At 27.0% G+C, this 24291-nt stretch overlaps 1 protein-coding gene across 2 annotated transcripts in view; it reads right to left on the bottom strand.

Moving 5' to 3' along the window:
- The window catches only part of LOC106692416 (uncharacterized), a 175107-nt gene that overhangs the window by 135058 nt on the left and 15758 nt on the right, over window positions 1–24291 (bottom strand). Inside the window, exon 1 of one of the 2 annotated variants that reach the window (XM_014438356.3) lies at window positions 7055–7105. The exons of the other annotated variant lie outside the window; for it this stretch is intronic. The gene's annotated coding sequence lies outside the window, so the exon portion shown is untranslated. Of the gene's footprint in view, window positions 1–7054; window positions 7106–24291 lie in introns of those variants that run through there. 2 annotated transcript variants of the gene reach the window in all.

Below are 24291 nucleotides of genomic sequence, written 5' to 3'. Positions count from 1 at the left end.
TAGTTTTGTTACTTTATTATAACATCGTTATGGGTGTAATTATTAATTTAATTAGTTAAATTACTATTTCATTTTAATTCACCTATTTAAACTGTTTTATTTATTTAGATCTATTATTTTGCATTAATCATTAGGTTGTAACTTCTAAAACACGTATAACTCAATTTGTTTAAGATTACACCATTCATAGTTATGGCAAATTTATTTATATAAAAAAAAACCGTACATATAGTCTACATATTATGCATTTTTTCACTAAATAAATATACCTAGATTTTATTTATTATAAACAAATAATATTTTTACAAAGTAGATAAATTAACGAAGACACAAATAAATAATTTATGAAATGTCATATTCATGGGTTTGTATAAAACATACTGAATTGGATTTCATAAGTGTTATTTTTGATTCGATTTGTTTTCCCAAGAGAAGCCAGTTTTAAGAGAAAATGGCTTCCCGGCTATTTATAACAGATGTTGTGTCTGTGTCAAGTGTCATATTATGTAAGAGCATTGAAATAACACAGTAAATTTGCTTTAAAAAATAAATAAATGAATAAATAAAAAAAGGTTTTTTAAAAACCTTAAAAAACTTTAATAATTTTAATTAAAACATATTTATGATTTTTTTTTAATTCATTCTTTTCTTATTTATCGAAAACTATTGATAATCATTTTCTACTATGAGTAAAAATTAATCACTGAAAATGTTGAATAATTTAGTTAATTTATAATATATTCTAGAAGATTTCTTATTTTAAAAAATAAATAATCTATTACACAAAACAGCGTTCATAATATTTTTTTACTAAGTTAAATAAAATGCCACAGATATTCGGAAACCGGATTCAACCCTTGGGTGTCCTTAAAAAAAAAATCTATATCATCCATGCTTCCTCGTTCAGGAATTTCCTTCCCACATTCATTAATAAAACCTCTCCATTAACCTCATTTAGACATAAATTATTTCTCAACCTCCACGACTATCACACCATATGTGTAAAACAATGTTATTTTTTTATTTATATATTTAAAAAAAAATTTCAATATCTCGTTATCAATTATATTACCGTCATTTTATGTTAACAACATTTATAAGTATCAAGTTTAAGACTTCAATACTTTCTTTTATTTAAATTTTATTCCTTTTAATGCTATTTTAATTGTTTTATTATTTAGTAATCAATCCATTATATGTCATACATTTGGCACTAAAAAAAAAGCACTAAAAACAGTGGAGACAAGATGTCCCAGAATAAAAATACTTTCTAATTTTTCTTTTAAATGTGTACCACAGAATACTTTTTCTTAAAAGCCATAGACATTTATCAATAAGATGTTTCCTGTGCTTTATACTATAAAATGATAAAACTAAATATATATTTTATACACCCCAAGTTCTGTCCTTCGACCTTCCTGAATAGAGAATCGACCAAACGAATAGCAATTTTTTTATATGACTCACTCGTGAGTGAGATTTTTACATAGAAGTCGACTCTTTGATTCCCGATTCTTCTGCCTATGTCTATTTTTAAATATTGCTTTATTTTACTTAAATATATGTTTCTAGTGCAAGAACCAGGGGGAGAAAAGATGGCATTCCAGCCAATTGTTGCCTACTTAAATGAAAACTATATAAAGTTACAATTATCAGCCAGTTTATAACAAAACAAAAATTAATTTTTCATGTGGAGATCTATATTTTTAAAACTACCTACAACACTAAGATATAAACCCTAATATGTTCAACAGTCGCCGAAAAAAAATTGGTTTTTTTTTGTTTTGTTTTTTAAAAAAAGCACAATTTTTCTCAAAAAACGTAAAATATGGAAACTACTACTCTATAGAACGACATACAGATACCTATAAATTCTCAATGCTCAATAGTCGGAGTAGAAGTATCAGTCTCCATGATATTCGTTATAATAAATTTTCAAATTTTATTTTAATTATTACTTAAATGTTTAAATTAGATGTATACTTGTCAATTAGCATCCAAATTAAATCTAGTTGAAAGTACTATAATGTAGTTAAAAGTACTATAATGTAGTTAAAAGTAATATAATGTAGTTGAAAACTTTAACTTTAGTAGCAGTAGTTTTCACGATGTTTGCGAAAATTATTAATAAAATATTAATTTTTTGTTATTCCGAAAAAATTTGGCTATCTAAAAAACTATATCTGGAGAACCAATGATCGTAAAAGAGTTTTATTAGAGCTCATATTTCAGACAATTTACTCAAAATTAAATAATGTGCTATGAAGTTTTTATTTTAGTTTTTCAGGTAGTTTGGAGCTACGAATGAATATTTTAGATTATTCTTGAATAAAATTTCAGGGGCGTTCACCTTCAATGCTTTAATATTTCTTTGCAGTATCCTTTGTATAGTCAGGGTAAAAATTGAACCTTTTTTCTAATTGTAAATAACGCTCAATTTATTCCTTAAAGAGCTCAACAAATTTTTTTTTGTAATTTCCTCTTATGAGGTTAGCAGAGTCATTAATTTTGGTTCTTAACTGTACATAGTTTTGATTTGAGTAGTTCCCATCCTACCTTCCTACGAAGTGGCAGGGCAGGAAGGGCCCCATAAATCCCATAAACATCACCCTACCTTAAATCCTTTCTTCTCTTGTACCCCTTTCCCTACTAGTTTTATTATTTACTAATTATCTTTCATCTTTAATTAATTAATAATTGTTTTTATTTGCACTAACATTACGCGGAGGCCCCTCACCTCCAAATATTTTAGTAGAATTCTCACAGAATGGGCACATCAAACCTCAGCTAAGTATTTCACAGCATACCTTCAAATACCAATGATAGAAAAAGGTTTTATTTAATTTGATTTGTGTAGCGCATACGTAATGCAACTTACTATTTCATGTTTTATTTTCTGTCTTAGAGGGGGAAAAATGAGTAATAAAAAATTTGACTATTCGTATTCGTGAGAGCAGATTTGGGTAAATATGAAACTAATAGCTAAAATTACCAAGGATACCACATTTATTTATCAATGATTCATTCATGAATAAGGGCCGTATCCATGACAATTTTAGCTATTAGTTTTAACTATAGCTAATGTTCGCCCAGAGTGAGAGCAATGGCGAAGTGGAATATTGCTACGGAACATTGCTCCACGACAGAGCCATTAACGCGTAGATAGTTAGTTCAGCTCTTGGGGTCTTTAATTGTTACAAATGAAGGAACGCAGTTAAAAGAATGATACTGTATCTAGAACAAGCCTCAGCCAACCAGGTTGTCAATACTTACACTTAACATCCATACTCTGTGACTAATTGGCAAAGTGCTTTCTTTCCGGCTACTGGAACTGAGACCAGACGTTGCAGGGCATATTTTAAGGAGGAACAGTCTACTTATATCGACGTAGGTACCGGCTTTATAAAGTCAATTAAGGTCAAGCCTTCAAACCGTTACACCCAGCCATAGGACACAAAGGCCGGTGTAGATTGCCATTGTGGTATCAGAATTGGCAGTTTGGAGCAGGATGTCTATGGCTCACTTAGACCAACAACGGAAGATTGCGGACAAAATGGTCAACAGTCTCTTTGACATTCATACTTGTGTGGCAAAGTTTAAATAACAGAAAAATATATATTTTGTCATAGGAACATAAATTGTTTTAATTATCACTTACCGATACATGGAATATATTAAGTGATCCTACTAAATTTCGAATTCGAGTTTTCAACGGAATTATACAATTTGAGTTCCTCTGACCTCCAATTGTCACAAAATGGTTTGGGTGTGAGTGGAGAGTCTAGCTCAAAAACTAATAATCATACGAAACTGAAATCACATATTTAAGGTCAATATATACCTCGGATGTGATCTTAATTGTTAAAATCGACCGACCAGAAGTGCCAATTCATAAAATCGATTTTACACATTTTAATATCATTAAATACACATAACCTCATTAAAATAGTCCGACAGGGCTAAAATGCGGATTTTAAAAAAAAACTTTTGATACTTTGTTCACTTCACCATTACATAAGTTTACCAGCAGTGAAAAATAGATAAATATCAACTAAGAAAGGATTTGAGAATCAACTATAGGTTACCTCTATAATCTAATCATCACTTTCACACTGCCACGAAATAAAAATCGATCACCCCAGACCGGATTAACAAGGTTGCTAAGGTAGTCGCATTAACTCCCTCGGCTACAGATTGCCCGATTTACAGGACACTATGTCCATTTTTTTTAGCGACTTAGTATTAACAAATAGGTTTATGTAATAGTTTTCTGTTTATCGTCTTGTGCTATACGTATGTGTTAGCTGCTTATCGTCTGAACCAATGATAAAGAGGAGTTTCAAGCTTTTAAAAAATCCTTCGTTCAAAAAAGATCTGCAAACTAAAGTAAAATTCAATACAGAGTCTTCTTTCTACCTTCGAGGAACAGAACTGGTTTCGAAGTACCTGGATGTATAGAAAACTATGTTCTAAAGCAATTAACTTTACATTAGAGGAAAAAATATTTCCCGGCTGAAAACACATTTCCAAAAATAAGAGTAGTAATATAGATGTAATATATATCGTTTAACACAGTTAGTTGTAAAAGGTAAATTATTTGTCTTTTTTTACAAGATATAAACAAAAAATACTTGAAAACTTCATAACCACTTAAGGTAGGGTTCCATCAAGGTTTAAATGGCAAAATAACTCACTTAAAAGAAATAAAAGCAGCCATGATGACAGTTTGTCTATGAAAGGGTTAAAATAATGAACTGTTTGTTCAACTTAGTTTTAGGTGACCTGGTCAGCAACCATAGTCAACAGAAGGTTTGATTTTATAACCTATTGAAGGGTTAGGTACCCACACAGATTAAATTAAAAGTCCCGCTCCGCAATTGCAGTGAAATGCATAAATGTTCAATTATTCTTATGTCGTCCCTCTCTTTTTTTTGTTCTTTTACATACCAGGCCAATTAATCTTTGTACCTCTAGGCTACAATATATGTAAATAAATAAAATATATTTTAATTTTTTAAATAAAAGTATGTAAAATATCGGGTATTTATTATAACTTCGGATTAGCAATACAATCCGAAATTATAATAATTATCACTCCAAAACTGACTAATAAAAAAAGAACGAAATTTATTTCATTGAATAATATTATTTTTAGTTATTTATTTAAAGATATGTTGCTCTATGCAACGTCATTATGAGAAATAAATTTGAGAGTATCGAATCAATATCTATTAGTTAAACAAATATACATCCACGCGTGTTATTAATGGTAAAGAAGAACATAATCGGAGATAATATGGGATAAATGTAATCTGTTAATTGCCTTACCGTATGGTATTTATTCAATTCTCACGGCCATCACTGAGGTCAAAATGTTCATAAGATAATTAAACTAATTAATAGCGCTATATAAATGTAAATTATTGTCCATTCGATATTGTTTACGGAACGATTATGTGAAATAATATTATATGACAAACAAAACAATATTCTGAATTATAGGATGTTCAAAATATATTCTACTTCTATGAAATGGGTTTAGCACTTAACAAACCTTTTTTTTTATTTTTATAATTAGTCAAGCCTCTTACACACAACATAAATTTCAGAGGTTCCTTTAAAAAAAAAAAAAAAAAAAAGTAAATATGAAATTAAAATCAAAATTTATAGCATTCATGTAATATTATTTTAAAAATAAGATTAAAAAAATTATAAATTAATATTGATATTTTAATTAATAAATGTAATATTAAAATATAACAGAAAAACAAGTGCTGAGACTTTTTTTATATCGATTAAAATTGTTTTGAATAAACTTTCAAACAAAAAATAGAAGTAAATGAAGCGTTTGAGAATGAATAATAGATTCCGTAGAGAAAGGAAGAAAATAGTTAAACTGAGTAAAGGTTAATTTTTATCTGTAATAATAATATCATAAAAATAAAAATTGAGGACGAATTTAGAAAAATAAAATAAAAAAGAATGTGATTTAGAAAGGAAAAACAAAAAAAAAAAAAGATAATAAAACAAAAATATTAATAAATCTATATTGAAATATAAATAGTTCGTATATTTTTAAAACCCATTTTTGTTTTTTTTAATTTTATAGACCTTAGTTTATATTTATTTAATAAGAGTTTTTTTTCTATTAATACATAAGATGTATTATAATGAAACATAATAAAATAGAAACGGTTACAATTTTATCCTTCCTTTCCATTCTCATTCATTTTATATTTCTCTTTTTCAGTGACCCATCACAAACATTCAATTTACTATTTATATATTTTATTTTAATTTATAGACTAATCAAATGTTACAAACTACTAGTACGCACTCATAAAAAATAAAAAAAATAATAAGAAAACAAGTTATGAATGAAACGAAAATAAACTAGCTAGTATTAGTATAATAGTAAAGTTAAAAATAAATAAGTCAGAAACCAATAAATAAATCAATAATTTATTATGAGCACCTTTATGATTTTTAGTGCAATTTAATTTTTAATTATTACATATTATTTAATTATTAATTAAACCCACTTTGTAAAAAAATAAAACTATGTAAGAATTTTTTATTATTGTGAATTTTAAGTTAATTGTTAATATATTGTAGATAAAAACCCAAAAGAAAAATGTGAGCTAATACCTCAATTGAGTTATATTTATAATACCGATGATATTTAATGAAGAAATGAGGAAAAAAAGTTTGAAAATGGCCAAAGATAAAAAGGCTGAAACATTACCAAATTTTTATAAAATATACGTGTAAATAAAATAAAAAATATTCTTTTTATATAGCTTTTTTTTAACGATGTGGGTTTAATGAGTTCTTTTTGGAAATTTTTCCACAATTGCATGTTAAAAACTGCACAAACGTTTGCCTCTGACAATGCTTTCGATACCTCATGCATCAACCATCTTCTGACATCCGATGAAATTCCAATAGCGCGAGTGGATTAGTTTATCATAATTTGCAAGATCCTACGTTCACTATAACTATTCCTCTTAAGAAGACTACTCTAAGAGAAAGTATACAATTTTAGAAATAATACCTCGACGAGAGACTAGACAGCTATCCTGAGAACAGCGCTAGAAGAACTAAGACACAAACAGCCATTATTAGAAGAGAACAGGACTAAACTGCGGTTTAAAGGGGGCACCTCCAAAGTGGGAGGGGGGTCCGCAACTTTCTCTCCGAGCAGCAAGGACAGCCCCGGCCTTTATGTCACTCTGCCTCTGCCAAATTGGGAATCATCTGTCATTTCTATTCCAGCACTGGAGAAGAAATATCAATTGTTAAAGATAGAAAAGCAATCCATGCTTCCTCCATTAACTCTCAATCCAAGATCCTGCTATTTCACCCCAATTCTGGATTATTTTAGCAAAAACAATTAATAGTTTAATTAAAAAGTTAAATAATTTTTAAAAAAAGTTTAATTAAGGGGTATAAAAATCACAGCTCTTCCAGTAGTAAACAAAAAATCAATTTTTAGTTCTTCCGAGTAAAGAAAAAATTATTATTTTCATTATTTAACAGAAAAATGTTCACTATACACCGGATACAGAAAACGCCATTAATAGGTAAATATTGAAGTATTTTAGGTGCCCCCTGAAATTTAATTTATTCTAGAAAAACCTAAAATGTTTGTACATTTTTCATTTAAATCTCCATATCCTTAAAACTACCTACAATACTATAAAAACTTAATAGCACATTTTTTTAAGCACAGTTAATTTGCTAAAATATGAGCTCCAATAATAGAGAGAGCCTTTTGTGTTTAATAGTTTTCAAAAAATAACATTTTTTTACAAATAAAGATAAAATGAATTATTTACAATTAATTTTGGTTAATATCATAGAAACTGCTGCTTCTATATATATAAAACGTTAAGAATAATAACACAACGTAATAATGGAACAGAAAATCTTAAGATCATTGGTACTTTACCACCTAAACTATTTTATTTTTATATAATTATCTTAATATTTATGGATAATAATTTATTTAAAAAAGAAATGATATACCTAAAAAATATTAGAAATAAAACTAAATTTATTGAACCACCCTATAATAATAAATTTGGAAAACATACTTTAAACTATACAGTACCATATCTGTTCAATCGCTTACCAGAAGAACTAATAAATAAATCAACCACAAAATCTTCCTGTATTTCTTCTTAACTCCATATAATTTATTCATTATATTACAATTTGAATCAGCAATGTATGTGTGTGCTTAGTAATAGATATTATTGGATCCTTATTTTTATCATATTCTGTATCATCTTGTTTTATTCTCATTATAAAATTAATTTACTAATTGTAAATTTGCAGCTTTATTATTCACTTCAAAATCCTTTCAGTTATATTGATAATAATTATTATTTTTTATACAATTTAATTTAATTTTTTTTTTTTTATAATTATTATTTTATTTGTATTTTTTACTTTATTTTCATTTTAGTATTTGTTAATTAAATTATTAGTTGTATCACTTGAGATCAATTCATATTGCACTTATCTAGCTTAAAAATCGTATAGCCTCCACAACGCCCTAATTGTCTAAACTGTAATATTTAAATTTCACTTATGTCTATCATTTTTATGGGTTCTTTTGGCACCGACCGATAGACGTCATCTGTAATTTTTTTAAATTAATAAAATAAATTAAAAAAAAAAAAACTTAATTGGAAAACCGTGAATCGGGAAATATATAACTTAAAAATCTCTATTAGGGCCCATATCTTAGAAAATTAGTTCTACTTTAAATAATGATAAATTTTCTGCTAAGATTTTAAGTGTTGTAGGCAGTTTTAAAAAAGTAAGGAGCCAAATAAAAAATTTAATATTTACATTTCCCATTTTTTATTTCCCAAACTAAGCAGAGCATCAATTTTGACATCAATTTTTTTCAACTAGTAATTATAAATATTTTTCATTAAAGTAATCAAAAATTGGATCGAAGGAACTTGATTTTTTCCCCGAGCTCATGGACTATCTTTTGTTAGCACGGTGACATGGATGGTGTCATTACTTTGTTAAATATCTAAATCTCCTAAATATCTTAAGAATCTATATTTAACTAACGATAGTTTGGATCCTTATCTAACACGAGGACACATTGAAAACTAAATCGTTTCTATGAGAAGAATAAACATTGACTTCATGTTATTTAATAATTAAAGGAAATCTGCCTAAACCAGAGAAGAAAATGAGGTAAATTTCAAAGAAAATTAGGGTAAGTAATGATAGACGTAATCATAAAGGAATAAGTAATAGAAAGAAAGAAAATATAACTGAAAATCAAATAAACAATAAAATTAAATTTTAAAAAATGACGCTAGAGAAATAAAAATAACCAAAATGTAATCAGTTTTATAAAAATAAAAGAAGTAATGATAAGTAAATAATACACAATGGCCAAAAGAACAATAAATTTAGTAACAAGGAGAAACAATAAATAAAACATTCAAAATATTAAATTTGGAATTTATAACAGAATAAAAACGAATTAATATTTAACCAATATGAAGGATAAAATAAGAAACTAGGATGAACATGATGGTTTGAAATAAATAGTCCATTTATCATAAAAATAATATAAAGCGGCCAAAGTACTATAACAAAACTTATAGAAAAATTACATAGAAGTAAAACAAACAAAAAAAAAGCTTTAGGTAAATTAAATAAATTTGGAATGTATAATAGCAACAAAATATTTGACCAATATGAAGGATAAAATAGATGAACTTTGATGAAGAAAATAAGATATGAAATAAATAGTCAATTTAATATAAAATGATGTAGCCAAAGTACTATAAAAAAAGTTATATTTAAAATACAAAAAAATATAGCCTAAGCACTGTAAAAATATTATACAGTAAAATAAAAAAGTGACCACATGTTTAAACTCAAAACCAGGTTCAAATCGACATAAAATCGCAAAAATCCAACAAGTTCAGTGTAATTGTAAAACTAAAATACTTTCAAGAACGTTATAAAATAATTTAATTAAGGATGAAATATAGAATCATAGATAAAGATAAAAAAAGAATCAATGATGTGAGAAGAATTCCGAAATGTTATAGGAATTTATTCATAGGAAGCAGTTTTTATAAAAATACGTAAAAGAATTAGAAAAACCTTCTATTTGATTTTTTTTTATTATTCATTCTTTACTATTTCATAATTACTCGAAAAACCAATAAAAACAAAAACACAATGTTAGCATATAGTAGTATACAATTTCAGCTTAAATTCTATTTAAAAAAAAACAATATAAGACTTATCACGAAAACAGCAATAATAGAAGCCTATTAGATGTGAATTATAAAACTCATATAACCATATTGTAAACAATATTAAAGAAAATTGATAATCAGTAACTAAAAATAGTAATAATGCAACTTAAAATATAAACTAATGATTAGTTATAAGTAATTAAAACAGATATAGAAAATTTTATGTGTAAGATTTAAAATAGAAAAACAGAATTAGTACTAAAACCTCTTCCTTTAAGAAAAAATAATTCAAATAGGGTAATTTCAATAAATAGGTAGGAGAGAGAGAGCCAAAGTTTAGTGATCATAAGAATGGAAATGCGTGTGGTTGGAGTGACAGAATAAGTAAAAAATAGACTTATATTGACTTATATTATATTCTTTTATTGACTTATATTATAAGAATAGTTTATTATTTTTACATAATTAATACAGATAATAATACTATATTGTAGCTTAAACTACTATATCTCTTAAGTCTGAAAAAATCTTTATACCATTTTTAACAAATACAGATTTCCTGAAGTTGTATATTTTTATCCTAAAAAACGATGGTAGGAACGAGATATCTCTAGAATGATGCATATATTTCGAAAATATTTAAATAATTAACGACGAAATTTGTATTTAGTAAATGAATCATATTTAAGAGATATATTTAAAAACATCAATGAATTCCGACGACATTCCTGAATGAAAAATATCCCAAAGCGTAACTATGTCATATTTTATTATTTTTTTACAACGCATAACGATTCCAGGAATTTAATTGAATACAGTCTAGTAAAAAAAAAAAAATCGGATATCTTTTGCAACTAACTCTAGAATCTCCTAGAAAATATTTTCCCTACATTTATAAAAAAAAAAAAAAATTAAAAATTACATATCAAAATATGTAATGCCTCAATATCATATCAAAATATCCTTGGAAAATATATTTATTTATGATAAATTAAAAAAAAAAAAAAAGTAGTAAAGTTTATATAAATAAAATACCAGGAAATGAAAACGCGAGATAGGGCCAAACAGTCAAGGAAAATAGAAACAAATATCCAGAGAAATTAATTGAGTATGCAGAAATGTGGAGAAATAAAACAGCAAATAAAAATCAATAGGTTACTCCATCACACTTTCTATAAAAAAAATTTTAAAAAACATTTGCATGTTGGACAAAGTTTTATTTATTTCGAGAAATATAGGGAAAAAAAGGATATTCCCTATTGCATACATGTTTGTTTTAGTTCTCATATTCAAATTAAAAATTATATATATCAAATTAAAAGTTTAGTAAAATGAATTCCTGAACCAACAAATACACCCTCGGTTTTTTTTTTGTTTAATATATATATTTAATAATCTAACCATATTCAGCTTTGGAAAATTCTGTTTGGAAGATAAATTCAGATTTTAAATTATTCTAAAATCTAGTACACATCCTAATTGTCTTTCATATTTCAGTTAAATTAATAAGTAGCATTGACTACTCCAGTAAAAATCCGAATACACCATTGTTGAAGACTCAGTATGCTATACGAGTAGAAATTGTGGTTCGAATATATATATATATATGTAAAAAAAAAATTAAAAAAACCTTTTATTTCTAGATCAGCACTATCAGCTATCATATAAACAAACTTTATTATATGATAGTTGATAGTGTGTTAAGTTTATTTAAAAATAAAACCATTAAAAATTAATGAAATTTTGACAAAATAGAGTAATTTGACTAGTAATTAATGACCTGGATCGAATAGCTTGCATAACGTATTTTAAATAATTGGATGTGAGGTGTAAATTTATATTTAAGATTGTCCTTGAGGATGGCCAAATTGGCCGAAATGTTGGACTGTTGATGATGTAATTAAGAGTGTTGAGACTTAATGGCTACCAATTAATTTATTTAAAAAATAAATGCCAGTCTTAAGAAATTGGAAAGATTATATATAAAATAAATATATATCTTTAAAAGAATTCATATTAAAAAAAATAAATAAAAACTTGTACTTAATTAAAATATGTAACGCTTAGGCGCAATAAAAATATTAAAACAAATAAGACATAAATGTTCTTAGGATTTTTTCTCTTGGTACTATTTGTTATGCCAGCAATAAAAAGAATTTCAAAAAATCATTAACGTGTAATGTTAATCGAAAAATTATACGAACATTACTTTGTTAATATTTTCAATAGCCAAATATGCATACAAAAAAACGTTGCAGTAATTATCGCATAAAAAAAAATCTGAATCTGTGTGCACCAACTTTCACTAACAACCTTGCTTATGGACCCAAGTTGAAGTTATTGCTACCCTTGTTATTTAAAAAAAAACTTAAATACCACGAAAGGTGAAAATTATGAACAAAAAAATTGTTTAAATAAATTAATTTTATCCAATTTTAGCCTCAAAACTATTTTTATCATCAAAGTCCGACGTTTCGGCCAATTCGGCCATCCTCAAGGACAATCTATCACAAAGAGCTTTTATTATACCTATGATCTTTAACAATTTTAAACAAATAACAATATTATTAATAAATTATCATACCTTAATACAATTTTAGAACCACAATATTTAAAAAAAAAACTTTCTGCAGGCTACTCTGCCCATGTCATTAATTTTAGTCCACCATTACCCTATCAGACATAAAAATATAATTACATAAAGACATAATTTTATTAATAAGCAATCCTTAGATTACGTCTAATTACCTATTTAGTCAATTCTTCGCATAAAAACTATTAATCACAGTGAACCTATTATATTATAATTTATCACAACAATATTTGTAACCTTCCCCACACTCGACCAAAAACCGGCATACATTTGACTTTGCAAATACCACTATTTTAAATTAAGAAAATAATACATTCAAAACAAAAATACTTGAGTCCATTTACATATCAGAAAACATTCATTATACAGTGAATTTTAAAACAAACAGAAGAAATCTGAACCAACACTATGTAATTTATGAAAAATATGGGATAAAATTAATGTTGATAATTATAATTAACCTTGGTATGAATTATAATAATAAAAGAAATAGGAAATTTAACCAAAATATAGTTGAAATAAATAAATTAAATGCCTGATCTGAGTCTGGGGAAGATTACTAATATTGTTGTGAAAAATTATAATAGAGAAGGTTAACTGTAATTAAAAGTTTTAATTTTTAATTTAATGAGAAGAATTGACAAAATAGATAATTAGACATAATCTAAGGATTGCTTATTAATGAAATTATACGATTCCCTAATGTTTTAATGTCTCAAAGGGTAATATGTGGACTGTGAGTAATGACCTGGGCAGAATAGTCTGCATAAAATGTTTGGTTTTAAATTATGTGGTTCTAAAATTGTATTAAGGCATAATAATTTATTAATAATATTGTTAATTGTTAAAAATCATATGTATAATAAAAGCTGTTTGCGATAGATTGTCCTTGAGGATGGCCGAATTGGCCGAAACGTCAGACTTATAAATAAAAATAGTTTTGAGACTAAAATTGGATAAAATGTATTTATTTAAACGATAATAACCAGTTTCAAGAAAGTGTAACGATTATATACAAAAAAAAAAATTATTTTTCAGTTGCTATAAAAATTCGTTAGGATAATAAGTTAAAATGTAGGAAATACTACGACTAGTACTAAAAAGTAGGAAAATAAGTTAGGAATAATGAACATAAATTTTTTTTTTAACAGCAGTTTAACGAAGCCACAATGCAATCGGTAAAGATCGGTTGATCTTTGCTCCTGTCGGACTATTTCAATGAGGAAAAGCCTTCGCTGATATTTAAGACCATTTCATTGTACACTGACCTACCGAGTTTGATCAAAACCGTTACAGCCGTAAAAAAAAAAAAAATAAATCTAAAAAAATCTAAAGTGAAAAGTAGTACTTCCAGTCAACCTATTTTATCGAAACATTTACTGTTACATCCCAAGCATATATCTGCCTTAAATGTGTAATTTCAGTTTCGTTCGATAATTCGTTTTTGTGTTTGACTACTCATTTACATAATATGCCAGAGTTGATTAGTTCAACTCAGGGGGACCCTAAAACGTGCATGTACATCAAAAACTAGAAATCCAAATTTTACAATACTGCGCCCCTTATTAAATTATATTATGTTATATTCCATATATGGATGAGTGAAAGTAAAAAAACAAAGAAATTAAATCTAGTTTTCAGAAATTCCATAATTTCACATCAACAATTCAAGAAAGTTTTCATTTAGTTTCACTCATTTCCGACAAAGTCTAACTGGGTGTAGTTACAAAGAAAGTTTATATTAAGTCGCATATGTCACGAGAAACGGTACAGAGGTTTCTTTTACCATCTCAAAGAAGATGAAGAGCAAAGCTGCTTTCTAGTACCACTCGAGTAATTCTTAGTGAAAAACCTGACAATGAACGAATCTACATTTTAAAAAGTAGAACTAACATGAGAACAGATGCTGAATCTGAACAAGTATTTCTCTAGCAAAAAAAAAAAAATCATGGTGGAATTTATACAATTACTTAGAAGCATTTTACGAGGATCCTTGACAGCATGCAATTAGTGTGAGAAAGTGATGGATACGATAAGGAAGATGAGGTAGTACCTAATTGAGGTAAATCTAAAAAATAATATAACATAGCGATACACAATTATGTATTTTTGCTTATTATTTATTTAAATACATAAGGATGAGCTAGCAATAAATTATAATCTATAACAATCGTGCAATATATGTTACAAATTCATCTTATATCATTTAAATCGTTTTATTGTTGCACGTAGTGATTCATGAAAAATACAAAATAATTTGGAAGATGTTAAGAATTTTAATCATGCTAAAAAGAAAAAAGATCATGCCGTAAAGGAGCCTTTAAGCAAATAAGAGATATCACATTTTCAGCAATATATTAATATGATAATGCAAAACGTGTTATTTGATCACGTGGGACTTTAAATAAACGTTTTAAAAACTGGTGACGTTGATACCGGCATGACCTGTTGGCCAGGAGATCACCTTGACTTATCAACAGGAAAATGCTAATAGAAAGTACTTAATCATTCTACTTGGAAAAAGCACGAAGCGTGGGCGACTCGCGATGTAGCTTAGTAAAGACTTAAATAAAAATCTTAGAAGACTTCATCAGAAGTGATTCTATGAAAAGAATTTTTTTTTTTATATGAAATTTAATTTATGTGAAGATAAATTTGTTTAAATTACAGGCAAGATTATTTAATCAATTTCAATTCACAATAAAAATGTTCTACGTTTCGGCTCACCAGGCCATCTTCAGGAACACTAAATATTCAATTTTATGATATAAATTACTTAAATTTTTTTAAATAGTAATTATTCACTTCAATTCAATTTTTTTATAAATTGAGTCCAAACAAAGACTCTAATATCAACTTTTTAAGAAACATCAATATAATAATTTTAATCTACTAATCATTCTATGATATTATATTATATATTATCATGACTAAAAATAAATAATTTTTATACTCGTCCATCAATACCTTAATATTTTAAAAGATAAAAAAAATGATAGATAAAGTAGTAATAATTCAAATAAGAAATAAGTGCTCTATATGCATTTACATATTTACACTAATAATTTAGAATTTACACTCAAAACATTTATTAAATTACACGTTTGCATAACTGTGTAAATGTATGTATAGGATTTAATAAAACAACAAATATACATTATGATTATTACATGAAGATTAAGATTGTGATATTATTGTTTCTTAAAAAAATAATTAGTTAACATGTATATGCTGGAACCCAATTTAGAATTGTATTAGAAAATTGGGTAGAAATACAAAATAATAATGATCAACATGATTATTTCACCAATTTTAATGTTTAAAAAAATGTCCGGCGTTTTGGTTTACCATGCCATCTTCAGAAACACAAAAAAATCCAAAAAAAAAAAAAATATATATATATATATATAATTACATGACATTTAATTTTAAAAAAACAATTAATTATTCACAATTGATGTTACTAACATCTTATTATTACTTTGTATTTCTATCCAATGGTGTGATACAATTCTAAATTGCGTTAAAAACGTTTTTAGAATTTACACTCAAAACATTTAATAAATAACACATTTGTAAAATTGTGTAAATGTATTTATTGAATAAGATTCAATAAAACAGCAAATATACATCATGATTATTACACGAAAATTAAGATTATGATATTAATGTTCTTAAAAAGTTAATATTCGGACTCAATTTAGGACTATAAATTGGATAGAAATACAAAATAATAAGTTGTAAGTGATATATCAATTGTATATAATTAACTATTAAAAAATAGTATTTATGCCATATAATTATGTATTTTTGAATTTTTTGTGTTCCTGAAGATATCACGGTAAATCAAAACGTAGAAAATTGTGTTTATACATTAAAATGGGTGAAATAATCCTGCTGATAATTGATATATCAATAATGTCTTATTATTATTTTGTATTTCTACCTATTGTTGTAATATGATTCTAAATTGGGTTCCAACATATATATGTTAATTAATATCAACTAATTAAGAAGCCTTAATATCATAATCTTAATCTTCATGTAATAATCAAGGCATATTTGTTTTGTTTTTATTAAACCCTATACATAAATTTAAACATTTTTCTAATGTGTAATTTATTAAATGTTTTGAATCTAAATGCGTACAGAGCTCCTTTTTACTTACGTTAGTTAATTACTAATTTTAACAACTATAATATTTTAAAAGATAAGACATTTATAACTGACAATGATTTATGTTTAGTTTAGTTCGCCAAAACATAATAATATAATGAAGATTACAATTACTAAATTAAGATTTCTTACAATGTTTTAACTCAATTCAGAATTGTATTACAAGATTGGATTTAAATATAAAATAAAATTAAGTATCAATGGTGAATAATTAAATGTAGAAAAAAATTAAATCATTGATGCCATATAATTATATATTTCTGAATATTCTGAAGTGTTCCTAAAGATAAGGTAAGCAAAAATGTAGGAAATTTTGCTTGTACATTAAAATTGGTGAAATAATCTTACCTATAATTAAAAGTAATAAAAATATTTTTTTTATGATTTACTCATGATAGTAAGGGTCTTAAACAGGCAGCACAGGATGAAAAGTTGGAAAATCTCAAGATTATTCGAAGCTGAAGTAAATAAACCGAAATCCTTCACGACATGTAAATCTTCACAAGGTCCTTGAGAAGACCGAAGCGTACTGAGATCCAGGGATAGGAGTGGCTTTGATACCAACCTTTATCTGACATTGGCCAGCCACCATTCTACAACACGTGCTAATAGCCCATATCACAATAGAATGAAGACTGACGAAGCAAGAACAAAAGGAAAACAACAACAACAATGGGGATTCCTTGGGGATAAGTTTTAAAAGGATCTATTAGTGATCACGGAATACACAATGCCACGCGGCAATGGCGCCATTCTTTGCATAGTAATATATGGTCCTTTCGATTCTACAGATAGCTTATATCATAATTACAGTAATTTTCGGCTCTAATCAAAGTATAATCAATTCAAATTTGGTTTACATTAATCGTGATGCATAGCCTAAGTCATATTTGGGTCATTACAAAATTATGAGTAATTTCGAGCATCAACTAAGTACTTCGGAATTAGTTCGTTCTAATTTAATGGCGGGAATGTTACCTGGTCATCAAATCCATTTATGTCTTATTCTTATGCTAACATTTATTTTATTTTTTGTCTATTCGAAGTCATATTTGTGACTTTGAAAATCATACAAAGTTTACTTTGTTATTATTACCCCTAAGAGTTGTTGATATACCAGGGTTTAATCCAAAACTATCCAGGTGAGATGTAAAATATGGGAATTACTGAAAGAGATTACTAATCGCCATATTGTTATTACAGTAATGACATCTATGGGGCGTTCGTTCTGTAATAGAGTAGGAATGAGTGAGTCTCGTATGACAATGAGACTCCTTCTCTTCGGCATTTACAGCAGGAGGTACTCCAATGCTTCAACTTAAATTATATAATTTTTATAGGAAGTATACCATACGAAGGGCTCTGACAAAGCCCTGCAAAGTGGGGCGAAACTAACTTAACAATAAATAGTTTTGCTTAACTATTTTGATACCTTTATTGACCACCACCCGGACTATCTTCCTCCAATATATAATTTTTATTTCACTCTTTGGGCTTTCATTCCACATAGATTACAATCCATCTATAATTTTATTTCCGAGGGGTTTACTTATTTCTGACGGAGTTTAAATTGCGGGTGCTTTTCTCGGTTAGCCAGTTTATTTCCTGTGATTCCCACGTGATTCGGAACTTACATAAATTTAACTCACATACCTACGAGTTTCTGGGATCTTTCTGAAGTCATATATCACTTTGGTGCCAAATAATAAATATATATATATATATATATATATATATATATATATTGGCGGCCCATTAGTGTCGGCGAAAAGACGCCGAATTACTTTCCATCGGGAGCTAAACTTAAGATGAAGTGTTTGGTGGTATTAGGTCTTTTGGTCTAAGGAGGTGATAGTGGAATGGTATTAGACCTCCGATCTACGCGAAAAAATATGTGGAATAATTGATTCAGCATATTTTTTAATGCATGGGGAATGGGTATGAATAAAAATAACAACTTTTACTAACAAGTAAAAGTCCTCTATAACTGACTCAGAACCTTGTAAAAAAGGCTCTGCTCGGCGCCGAACTCTTGTCAAGCTCGATTCAGTACATCATACAGTAGTACAAGAGCCCAAGAGGAGAAAAAAGGCAGTTATCTCACCCCCATTTTTGATTACTTTAATGAAAGCTATGTATATTTAATAGTCTCAATTGATGAGTCTGCCAAGTATAGGTATAGGGGAATAAAAAATGGCGGCAGTTTCAAAACGTTAAAAAAAATTAATTTTTCATTCGGAGCTCTATATCTAAAAAAGTAGCCACAACATAAGAAAACCTAAGAGAATGTTATTTAAAGAAGAGTAAATTTGCTAAAATATGAGCCCTAATAGAGCTATTGAAGTTAAATAGCCGCCATTTTTTATTCCCCCTACCTGTACTTGGCAGACTCATCAGTTTTGACTAGTAATTATACATAGTTTTCATTAAAGTAATCAAAAATTGGGGTGAGATAACTGCCTTTTTTCCTTCCCGGCTCTTGTACTACAGGTATCGGGATTGGTACCAGTGCATTCAAGACCAGTCCCATTCTCTAGTCCCATCTAGGAGTTGATGACCAAAGGGTTTTACGCCTTTAAACAACAACAAACAACAAACAACCTTGTAGAAATGAATGAGCGGCCTCTTCTGGTAGCCATGCTCATGTCGCGTTGTGCTTCAAGAGCTGAAAATATCCCCTTTATTGCTAGAGGAGGAAGATAAGTCATGAGGGATATGCAGAATCCAACAATCGAATTTCAAAATCCCTTTTTTATTTTTTAGAGATTTTTCACCTAAGTCTCATTTGGTTCTCGAAACCTGCCAATACCATCCGACATGTTTAAAAATAATCCTAAAACACCATTTTTTAATTCAAATTTTTTCCTTATTACCATTTGAAACAATGTTATGAATATGGTTAGGACGTTGTTGAGTGGCACAATGTGGCTGTATAGACACAAAGACACAATGCCTTAACACAAACTAATGGAGCTATGGGAGGCCAAACTTGTTCCAGAAATGTATTGATGGCGAGCGAAACCGTTCTACGGACCTACTTTCAACTACGGACTCCCGCACCGGCAAGGCACAACATACTATAGTACAAGAGCCCAAGTGGAGAAGAAAGCCAGTTCTCTCACCCCAATTTTTTATTACTTTAATGAAAACTATGTATAATTAATAGTCAAAATTGATGAGTCTGCCAAGTATAGGTAAGGGGAATAAAAAATGGCGACTGTTTAAAAACCTTAAAAAAACACTAATTTTTCATTCGGAGCTCTATATCTTTAGAACTACCAACAACACAAGAAAACCTAAGAGAACGTCATTTAAATAAGAGTAAATTTGCTAAAATATGAGCCCTAATAGAGTTATTTAAGTTAAATAGTTTTCGAGATATAGCTTTTTAAAAAGCAACATTTCATACAAATGTTGTATGGGACGTACTGAAAGATCAGTAGATAGTTGATTTATTTTGAAAAATTTATATCTCAAAAACAATTTGACGTACAGATGTCTATTAGCACTCAAATTAAAGCTTGTTAAATCAGATAAAAAGTAGTTTATGATGTTTATATTCGTAGGAGTAATAGTTTATATGAATTTGCTAAAATAAATTGATTTATAGTTGTTCGGACATATTTTGATTTACAAAATTCATATTCATATGTGAATATCATAAAAACTACAACTCCTACGAAGATAAGTGTAATAAACTACTTTATAGTAAGTTAAATTTCCTTTATTTTGAGTGTTGGCAGACATATGTGCATCTTATGGATCTATATCTATAATATATTTTTTCAAAAATCCAATACTTTATATGAATAACTAGATATAAACATTTTGTTAGTTTATTTTGTCAAATATCATAAAAACTACTGCTCCTAGAAAGATAAACATAATTAACTATTTTGTAGTAAATTTAACTAGCTTTAATTTGAGCGCTGGCAGACATCTGTACGTCCAACGCTTTTTGAAATGAAGTTCATAAATCAAACTTATTGTCCGAACAACTATTAATCAATTTATTTTAGCAAATATCATGAAAACTACTATTCCTACGAAGGTAAAGTTCATAAGCTTCTTTATAGTCCATTAAACTAGCTTTAATTTGAGTGCTAATAGACATCTGTACGTCACACAGTTCCTGAGATAAAGAATTCTCAAAACAAATTAACTAACTACTAATCTTTTAGTAGATGTTTAAGAAATTTTGATTTTTAAAAAGCTATATCTCGAAAACTATTGGACGTAAAGAGCTCTTTTAAGGCTAATATTTCAGCAAATTTACTCTTCTTTAAATAATGTTCTCTTAGATTTTCTAGTGTTGTTGGTAGTTTTAAAGATATAGAGCTCCGAATGAAAAATTAGTGTTTTTTAAAGGTTTTTAAACAGTCGCCGTTTTTTATTCCCCTTACCTATACTTGGCAGACTCATCAATTTTGACTAGTAATTATACCTAGTTTTCATTAAAGTTGGGGTGAGATAACAGCCTTTTTTTCTTCCCGGCTCTTATACTATCAGGTCCTTAGTTCATATCCCGGAGAGTACATAGAGAATCTCAGTTTATTCTAAAATACATTATTATAAAATATAAATGTGTATTAATAAATAAAACGTAACTAATAAAATAAATATTGTAACATATATTCTTTTGTGTAATATATATATATATATATATATTTCACTAATATGTGAAATATACTACTATATTATAATCATATATATCATCGGTTACATGTAAAATGGACGAAACATAAAATTTGTTAAAAAAAGTACTTATTGTACTCTATCTGATCAAAAATTTTTTTGAAAGATAGGTTTGGAAAGTTTTAATGTTTCCATGTTAACATGTTATACAATATTTATGTAATAGTATGATTAATGAACAAATATTTTGAAAGTAATCTTTCATTAAAATGTTTGAATTACATTAATTACTTTTAATTTGTTAATAATACTAATTTTTTCTTACAAATAATTAATTTTATAATAATTATTTTTTTATTTTAGTGTTATATATATTCTATAGGCCTTGTTTTATAAAAGTTTTAAATTTATAAAATGTATTGGAAATATATTAATAAAATGTACAGATTTAAAAAAATATATATTTCAACCATAACGTGCAAAATTTATTTTATATATTATATAATCTTCTTATATATTATATACCTAAAATATTAAATAAAATAACCTATCACCAGTATTTATGTAAAAATATATTTTTTTTAAATTTATATAAAATAGATATTATACACTTATACTATGTTAATAGTAAATAATCTAACCACAGGAAAATAAAATATAAGAAATTTCTCTTTTCAAGTTAGATAATATTATTTACACTAAAAACTGAACTATTCAGTTTTACTGCAGAGGATTTGATCTCTAAGCCTTTATATACAATCTTATCTCTCGACTGGAATCTCAGCTAAACATCTGTGATTTATTGTATATATCTCACCACTAGAGCCATTAGATAAATAAAATAAAATCATACTTGAGATAAAACGAACGAAAAATGTTATAAAATATAAGTAATAGTGCTATTACTCTTATAACTAACAATATATCAATATTTTTTCCTTGTCTTCTAATTTTACTGATAAAAAGGAAAATAAAAGAAAATTTTGACGTCAAACAGAACAATTAACGATGGAAACGTTTGTTTAAAGAACAGCATTTTATCAAACGAGTGATTAAAGCGTCAACACAACTCACATAATAGTTCTTTAGTTCTAGAAACAAATTAAAGATTTAAACAAAAAGTTAATTTAAAGAACATTATTCCAAGAAGTTCATACTCTATTCCACAAAACTTAATGATTCAGGTTATTATTTCAGTACAGTAATTAAAAATATTAAACACGGCAATCAGGGAATTTTGGAACGGTCACTAATGGCTCAAAACATAACATAATTTTATTAATAAAATAAAATGACAAATATATAAATTATTTTACTTCTAGTTAATCAATCTATATATAAAGGCGTAAATGTCTAAAATTGAAATGAGATTAGAATTGTATCTAAAAATTATCAGAAACGTCTAATAAATAAAAATAATTATATTTCATGAATTTTATAGTAAGAAAGTAATATAATTTTTATGAAATTATCTCCCTGTACCTCTACAACACATAAAGGGTCAGAGGGGCAGTACTTTTACTAGACCAAAGGTTGTGCAAGACCTGAAGGCTCCCGAAACCTAAGGGTTGACTCACGGCTACAGTAACAGAATAAATTTTAATCACAGCCGGATTTGAACCTTTAGAGGAATTTCCATAAAATTTTAAGTTAGAACAGATTAATATTTTGAAACTAGGTCATAAACATATCCAACTATTTAAATACATCCGAAGTTAATCCTCTCATATATTAATTAAATTATTGTTTTTCAATCAAAATTATCTGTTATGAGAACAGAATGACATACACCACTTTTTCTCACAATGGCTTATGTATATGTATGAAGGATATATATAATTTATTTTTCTTTCATATAAATCAACATGTTTACAAATAATTCAATAAATTATTTGTTTTGTTTACTACGCTTACTTTTTAATATTAATTATATTATATATTTTAATTTTCATTACCTCTTTTCATAAAAAGAGGTAAAAAATGATTTTAATTTCAGGCTAAAAAGAAATTCATAAATAAATAATTAGCTTATATAACTCGGCACGTCCTTACTATTCATAAAACGTTGTTGAGGAGGGAAATAAAAATAGAACAAAACGATTCATATGAATACCAAATTCTTTAGAAAGTAATTAGAAGCCATTCAGACTAATAACTTGTAATTGAAAAATTTTTAAAAGACAAAATTATTTTGTAATTGTTTTCATAAATTACATTATTTCAAGAAACAATAATCAAACCATATTCATTTTTTTAAACATTATAATTTCGAACGTTTTGGTCTAACCAGCTCATCTTCGACTTAAATAACGGATAATTCACATCAACCATTCAAATTCAACAATCAGTATAAATATAATTTACCTCTATTCTACAAAACATGAATACCATTTTTAGTTTTAAATAATCAGTAAAATAATTTATAATTAATTAACTTACATCTTTAAAAAATGTAACCTCCAATGATATATATCGATATATGTTATATGTTATAACAAATTTATCCCATCTATAACCTCAAAATTGTTATTTTTTTTTACTTAATTTTCTTAGTATGAATTATATTAATTATTATGAATGATTTTTATAATTATAAATGATATCTATTATTATACAACTTGATATCTTAAGTTTAATTTT

Source organism: Halyomorpha halys, unplaced genomic scaffold, assembly GCF_000696795.3.
Source record: "Halyomorpha halys isolate HHAL.00 unplaced genomic scaffold, Hhal_1.1 Scaffold56.1, whole genome shotgun sequence".
NCBI classification, from domain to species: Eukaryota; Metazoa; Arthropoda; class Insecta; order Hemiptera; family Pentatomidae; genus Halyomorpha; species Halyomorpha halys.
Note: the sequence above shows the minus strand (reverse complement) of the source record. Positions and strands in the feature narration are given on the sequence as shown.